The 8,061-nt window shown below is 38.9% G+C and overlaps 2 protein-coding genes and 1 pseudogene across 10 annotated transcripts in view; all 3 read left to right on the forward strand.

Moving 5' to 3' along the window:
* The window catches only part of LOC111343428 (KICSTOR subunit 2), a 67,292-nt gene that overhangs the window by 10,255 nt on the left and 48,976 nt on the right, over nt 1-8,061 (forward strand). The window lies entirely within an intron of this gene.
* The window catches only part of LOC111341441 (KICSTOR subunit 2-like), a 31,427-nt gene that overhangs the window by 8,865 nt on the left and 14,501 nt on the right, over nt 1-8,061 (forward strand). For 2 of the 9 annotated variants that reach the window (XM_088751335.1, XM_088751337.1), the window contains one exon: nt 25-2,110. The exons of 2 other annotated variants lie outside the window; for them this stretch is intronic. The gene's annotated coding sequence lies outside the window, so the exon portion shown is untranslated. Of the gene's footprint in view, nt 1-24; nt 2,111-2,462; nt 4,135-8,061 lie in introns of those variants that run through there. 5 more of the 9 variants (XM_088751336.1, XM_088751342.1, XM_088751338.1 and 2 more) reach the window with 3 other exon arrangements.
* LOC148736599 (uncharacterized) overlaps nt 2,820-8,061 on the forward strand; it is a 7,999-nt pseudogene continuing 2,757 nt past the window's right edge.

The raw sequence follows: 8,061 nt of genomic DNA on the forward strand, positions 1-8,061 counted from the left end.
ATACATGGCCATTAATTATCCTAGATCAAACTGAGGTGCTGCGTTTGGAAGGAATTTTACAAGATATTAGTTGATAATGTGGACTTTGTGACCCTAAAAAGTTTGCACAGCCGGCAGTTCGAGGGTTAGCCCTTCATCAGTCGGAACAACTTGCTTGACGATGGAAAACTCTTTACAGAGGCCAGTTTCACATCATCAACTCTGTAGCGTTTACGGCGACCAAAATCTAAATTCTCAAGTTCAAGGGCGTGTCGCTCCAAAACGCGGTTAATGAGGTGTTTGAGACTATTTTACAGATCGAAATGACAACCCAAAGTTGACTGTTTGCACGATTCTTTATTCTTGAAAGGCAATCGACCACGAACCACAATCAGTGACGAAAATAACGATTATTCTGACAGTCAATCAATCTATCGAACGATCGATCGTAAACTGAAACAACAATACAACGAAGTTCTATCAATCTAACGAAAAGCCGCGGAATACATGATCAAAGAATCGCGTGTCAAATACTGGGCTCTAAAGTCTATAACGAGATTAACAATACAAGTAAAACAGAACAAAAGTTTGGAAACAAATTAAAAGAGTTTTAATGACTGATGAACAGCCCATTGTTCTATCTAAATGATGGGCGTTCACTGACTCGCAAATTGGCACGAATTTGGCCTTTAAACCTTAAATCTATACAGATCATTGCAATATTTGTTTGTATATTGTCGCCCAACACTGAAAAGACTGGAAAGTAAAAAACAAAGTTACAAAGGTACTCACATATCGGTCCCGCTTGTGCCAGAGGTTGAGAAAACGAGAGGGCGAAAGTTTACCAAGGCTATTCAAAACTTACGAAGAACTGATTAAAGGGACAAAGGCTGATAGTTTCGAAAGAAACTGTTTGGGGCTGCGTCGGTGGGAGTAACGAAATAATTTGGATATATCAACAAAGTTGAAATGGTAAATTGGCCACCGTAATGATTACAAAAGCTGACGTTTCGAGCGTTAGCCCTTCGTCGGAGCGAAGGGCTAACGCTCGAAACGTCAGCTTTTGTAATCATTACGGTGGCCAATTTACCATTTCAACTTTGTTGATATATCCTGATTAAAGGGACGCTAAATTTGCCTTTTATATGCGCGTGGTGACGCTGAAAGGTCCGATTACAAAACCAATAGAAACACAGAAAAACAGATAAGCATTGTAACTATGTGGCTATCTAAGGTCATTCTGAAATTAGTGAACTAATCAATAATCAATCAAAAAATGAGCCGAATGGCTAATGTCCTTAACAAACTCAGGAGATAAACCAAATTATCTTGTGTTTCCCTTGTAGATAATTTTCGGTCATTTTGTTACTATCGGCTGGCTGAGAATCTCTGTTTTCTCAAACAGTCCTGGTTCCCCTGGGCAAACAATTTGATTTGAGCTGGGTTCTGCTGCAGTTTCTTCATTGAGTGGCGCTCCAATCTGCTCTGTCTGGCTACTAATTTATTGTTTTAGATCACCAAATGGCGACTTTTTAAAAGATTTGAGCTTGGAACTCTGTTGATTAGTGAAGTTTGAGTGGGTGTTAATAAAGTTTTGGTTCTCGCTTGCAATGTAGAAAAAGCGACCCTTCTGTTACCTTTGCGGCTCATTTTACTGAAAAACGTGCCTTAAGCACGTTAAAGAACTGTTTTACCCTGATTGGGAATACAGCGACCCATACCAGGACTACAACATACGCTGACTTCAAATTCTAAAAGCACGTGAGAATAAGTCACGTGATATTACGTAACGAAACAACCGAAAATGAAAATAACGGAACGGAATTAAAATGGTAGCCACACTTTCTGACAAATACAAAAGTCTTCGCTATGCTTAAACAGGGGGGAAAGAACTGAACATAGAGAAATGTTCTCAGTGAAGCTGTACCTCTACCACTTCAAGACGAAATGGAGCACAGAACTTGAAGGAAAAACTGAAAAAGAAGGCTGGATATTTAATTAATCAAAACGTTGTTCTAAAATACCGCAAAAGGAGAGACAATTGATTTAGGGAAGTACCAAATCGATCTTGAATTCGAAGTAATGTAAGGTTAATTTTGAAATGAAATTTCATTAAAATACTGAAAAAACACTCGTCTTCCACCTTGTTCAACCACATCTACCCTAAGCTACCACGTTTCCCCACATCTACCAAAAGTTAGCTTCGTTTTATCTCGTCAACTCACATCTACCAAATTTGCTCACATTCATCAACATCTACCCCAAGTTACCCTTGTTCGACCACGTCAACCCTCATCTTTCCTAAGTTAGCCACCTTAAACCACATCTATCCAAGTTAACCCTGTGGAACAAGTTTAATTTCGGGTAGATACGGTTTAACGTGGTAGAACAATGTTAACTAGGACATATCCTAAAGCATACGTAAACCTTAGTACTAAGTCTTGCGGGATGTCTTATTATGGGACGCTTAATGGGCCTAACAGAAAGGCTTTGGTGCCCCTGGGACCCCACGCAGTCAGTTAGGATGGGCCGATACAGTTTTTTGGAATCGATGCACTAACGAGTGTGATACTGACCTTTTAGTCAGTGAGTTGATGTCAGTGAGTTGAATGGTAAGTCACATGATTTGATTGACATAAAATGAGGTCCCAAAAATATTTTGCAAATCCTTAAAAGTATTCAGAATCGATATCAGTTAGTCAATTCGCCTTTGAAGTTTGTCAAATCGAGGAAACAACTAGATAACCTAGTATAAATCATAGATCTACAAATAACTTTCATGAAAATCGAAAAAAATTTGCTATCCAAGAATATTTCAAAAATCGAAAGGAAAATTGCAAATGGAGAAAAATATTTCGTCATGTGACACTCCAGTGGTCATTGGTTGGTTTGTCACGATATCATCATCATCTTTATTTGGTAATGCAGGTTACAAATTGACTGTCGGGAAGGCTGATGTGGACCTACACATCACTAAAGTAATGAAATGGTATAATTTGAATATATCAACAAAGTTGAAAAGGTAAATTGGCCACCGTTACGATTATAGAAGCTGTCGTTTCGAGCGTTAGCCCTTCGTCGGAGGGTATATCTCATACTGCTAAAAAAATTTCAAAAATAATCTAAAAGGGAAAACTATCTCAAACTTTATAAGTTAACTGATAGATACCCTGTTTAGCCTAAGAAGTACAGTAGTCACTGTTTTCATTCCTTATCATAATAGCTTCCTCATCAAAGGAAAAATTATGGATATCGAATGAAAATTTCCTCAAGATATCCTTAAATGAATTAAAACTGACTCCAGAAAGCTTAACTTAAGTATCTTTAAATAGTTAAGTTAGGCTTTTTAAAAACTTTTAAAAATAGTTCCAGGTATGAGGTCCTCTGTACTGGAGGGAATGTCTACCAGCTTCTGAATTAACCCTTTTGATGGCCATCTGGTTTGGTACACGAGTTGATGTAGAGCTAACTTTCATTGTGAAGAGATCCAGAATTGGTTGTGGTTTCAAGTCATAAATTACTTTAAATATCAGCAAAAACATGCACCTCCTATAGAGATAATCAATAGTCCATTTTACAGTTGTGTGCTTGGTTGCCAAGCCTTTGAATGGGAGTGAGGCTAGGTTTGACCTCGTTATGATACAAACCTTGCTGCCTTTCAAATGTAAATTACTTTGTTATCATGCTAAGTAGATACAGGTCTCTATCACAACAAGGTCACCTTCAGCCTCACTCTGAATCAAAGGCTTGGCAACTAAGTACACAACTGTAAAATGGCCCATTGTTAGCCACTTAAATTCCTTCAGAGTAGTGCTATCATTGTCGATTGATTGTACTTTGTTTATAATGCGACATGCTCTAGCATGGATGCAAGTCAATGATTGTAGAAGAGGGGTAGAGCAATTACCCCCAACTGGGATAGCATTGGTCACACAGGGAATAACAGCTTTGAAAACATAGGCATGCTACGCATGCAGGAGTTATTTTTTTGGATACGTAGGTTGAAATGTGTAGTGTTTGAGTTAATCATTTACCTTAGCTAATTAATATTCTTAAGCTGTATGTATACATACTGTACATATGTGACCTGTTCATCTAGAATGTAATCACGTGTAATATATAGTTGAGTTGAATAAAGACTTGCGCATGACTAGAGCTCTTCGTCCTGAGTATAACTCTCTATCGCAATATTACCGAACCCAAGAACTCGACAAAATGGGACACTATATAACTGATGCTGGTGTCTGAATAATTGTTGGCAAAAATAAACTGCATTGGCACAACGCTTCCTGCAGTCCTCTCCGAAGCCCTAATTTGAATTTCTCACGCAACGCTCTCTCTCTCTTTAACATTGCAGACCAAACAACGACCTGCTCGTAGGTTAAAATTCTGCTTATTGCCTTTCCTTCGTCAGAGACAAAGTCCTAGTTATTAATCTGACCATTAAGGGCCAGATTCAGAAATTCTGTTTGGTTTTTCCTGTGCAAGAAAATGCACCATAGCGCGCAGTTTTTAATTAGCGTGAATCAATGTGGTGGACATAGCCTGGGAACGAGGTTGAGTTTTGGCATCGATTGTCAGTCAGATTTGAAGCACTGGCCGCGCATCAACGATAAGTTTGTTACAGTTTATACTCATCTTTCGAGTGAACTTAAATATATTTAATTAAAGTACAAACCTAATACCGTGAATCACTTCTATTGTTAACGTACTGATGAAAACAACAACCCTTGGGAACAGTAAAGTTTTGGCCGATTGTTTAAATTCGATTAATTAATATAATAATCTGATGTAAACATTGGCGATTGAATCCATCCGTAAAAATTAATATTGCGGACAAAACAATTATACTTTTCTGACCAAACAAAAACTTGTGGAAGTCACTGCCACATACCTTTAATTTCAATCAGTCAAAAAACTTGAGGTCTACAAAATGCCTTCGGTGATATATCGTTCCGAGGCAAAAAAAACTTCAAAGGTTTGTTATTAGATGTAAGCAAGAGAAATCCTTATAAACAAAGTCATAGCGTTCAAATGCAAATTTTTAATGAGTGATCCTGCATTTCCTCAGGCGATTTTAGTAATCCCAAATTGTCATGGATGGCATCGACTTGTTCCGAAGTCTTAGTCTCCATAACTCTCCATGTTATTAGATGTAAGCAAGAGAAATCCTTGTAAATAAAGTCATCGCGTTCAAATACAACTTTTTATTGAGTGATCCCGCCTTTCCTCCGGCAAGTTTAGTAATTTCAAATTGTCATGGATGGCATCAACTTGTTCCGAAGTCTTAGTCTCCATAACTCTCCATGTTAACAAGCCATAAAAAGCACTCGACAGCGACTTTGCTAAAACAGCAAAGCCCTCAATTCGAACCAATTCAATTCAATCCGCTGATCCACAAATCCGGCCCAAATATAGGCTCCGTGTAGCCTCTTGTTCAGTAACAGATGGTTATGGGGCGCCAAATGTATTTTTATTATTTAGAGTGGTTATTTGTATATAACCAAAACAAGTATGGTTATTTGTAAATAACCACATTGCAGTTTGGTTATTTATAAATAACCAAAACGAGACATTGGTTATTTATAAATGACCAAAACGAGACTTTGGTTATTTAGCAAATAACCAAAACATGAATATGGTTATTTGCTAAATAACCAAAACTGAAAATTGGCTATTTGCTAAATAACCAAAACTGAAAATTGGTTATTTGCTAAATAACCAAAACTGAAAATTGGTTATTTGTAAATAACTAAAACTGAAAGTTGGTTATGTGTTAAATAACCAAAACCGGAAATTGGTTATTTGTAAATAGCCAAAACTGAAATTTGGTTATTTGCTAAATAACCAAAATCATGGAAAATTGGTTATTTAGCGCAAAATTGGTTATTTACCTAATTTGGTATGGAGACGTAACAACCACGTGGCCTGTTTTCCCGCTCATTTCCCAAAGAAATGAAAGAAGTCCAAAATTCCTATTTACAAGTCTCAAGAGACCACAAGAGTTTTTTTCTTTGTCTGCAGCAGTCCAGGGTGTAGCAAAAATAAATTACGGGTATAATCTAGCATCAAACTCCCTCAAACTCATTGTTTACTATTCTGAAAGGATAGTAAATATTTCGGAAGACTTTCTTCTATTTTTGAACTAGGAAATAACAACGACAAGACATTTCAACATTTCGGAAGACAACACACCGCCAGCGATCTGCCTTGAGACTTACCTGTTGCTGAGAATTTCTAAGTGCATTGCACACTGCAGCAGAAATTCTTGCGACCACGTCATCGTTGGAAGCCATGTTGAGAGAGATCGACGTTGAGTGTTGGTCCGGCCGGGGCTCGAACCTTCGACCTCCCGCGCAACAGTCCAGTGCTCTATCTATTTACCGCCTCCCGGTTAGCTCAATGGATAGAGCGCTGGACTGTTGTGCGGGAGGTCGAGGGTTCGAGCCCCGGCCGGACCAACACTCAGGGTCTTAAAATAATTGAGAAGAATTTGCTACCTTTCTATAACATCAAGAAATGGTAAGATATTCTAGTCTTCTCGGATAGGGACGAATAAATGGAGGTCCCGTCTCCTGCAGGGTTGGGGTAGGAGACGTTAATTTCCCACACACGAGATTACTGTGTGATGGATGTCCTCCCCCTGGGGTGGGATGGGTGGGATATAGGGCGCACTTAATTTGGAGCCTCGCTCTGTTGTGCGACCCTCACCACACTCTGGCGAAAGTGATTAAATATCCATTGAGCTAACCGGGAGGCGGTTAACTCATTTTATTACATCCATTTTGAAATCACTGGTGGTCCCTGTGATCTGATTGGCTCTAATTGGTGCGATTTATTCCCAAATCGCACCATTTTTTGCTCTAAATCGCATCTTTTTTCCAGCCAATGAGGAATTTACACTTAAAACAAACAACCAATCAAATTTCAAGGCTTGTTTAAAGTGACCAATCAAATTCCAGGAAAATGAAAAACAAAGAGTATCATCTAGCAAATTTTGCAACTTTTGTTTCCAAAACTCTTATTTTTCCCCCAAAAATGGATGAGTTTAATTTCTTCCAGTTTTTGAATGATAACAATGAGATTCTTCAGGCTGAACACCAACATGCTCCCTCTTTTTGTCTACATTTTGGTTAATATTTTGACGATTTTGTACCTTCTCAAGCTCAAAATCCGCGCGATCCCGAGTCCACCGAGTCAACAACAAATGAAGAAAATCAAAAGCCACTACAAGAGTTGGATGTTGCAAGATTTTCCATTATTTCAAGCGATGAAATACATGAGCTTAAGTCTGTCACTTCCAATAAAAATACGTCCCGCTCCATAAAACAATGGATGAATGTTTTCAGAAGCTGGTTTTGATGCCGCCATCTTGAATATGTCTCCATCGAAACAATGGCTCCTGAAGAACTTGACAAAGTCCTGAGTAAGTTTTACGCCTAAGTAAGAAAAAAGGACGGAGATGATTACGAGCCAGAATCCCTTAAAATCATGCAGTTTGCCATAGAACGTTATCTAAAGGAGAAGAACTATCCATTGAGCATTGTGCAATCGAGGGAGTTTCACTCCTCACTAGAAATCCTCAATGCGAAAGCAATTTCCCTGCGTCAACAAGGAAAGGGAAAGAGACCCAACAAAGCTCAGCCAATCACATCTGAAGAAGAGTCAGGCCTGTGGGAAAAAGGTCAGTAGGGTGATTTTAATGGAAAGGTCTTGACCAATGTCAACTTTAAAAATTTGACGGAACAACTGGGATCTCGTGGTCGCCAAGAACACTACGATGCGTACGTGGAAGACGTAATTATAAGACAGCGAGAAGATGGAACTGAAGTTGTTGAGTTCTGATAAGGTCCCACTAAAACACGGAGCGGTGGTCTCACCATCAGGCGAAGAACAACACCACAAGCCATGTTAGCACCGATGGCGGAAAAAGCGATCCAGTGCGGCTATTCAAGCTTTGGTTGTCCAAGCGACCCGAAGGAATGAAGAACATAGGGCCACTCTATCTAAGCATCATAAATCGTCCTAAATCAGCAGATGTTTGGTAAACCAAAGTTCGAATGGGACAAAACACCGTCGGGA

The sequence above is a fragment of the Stylophora pistillata genome, chromosome 2 (assembly GCF_964205215.1).
Source record: "Stylophora pistillata chromosome 2, jaStyPist1.2, whole genome shotgun sequence".
Lineage (NCBI taxonomy): Eukaryota > Metazoa > Cnidaria > Anthozoa > Scleractinia > Pocilloporidae > Stylophora > Stylophora pistillata.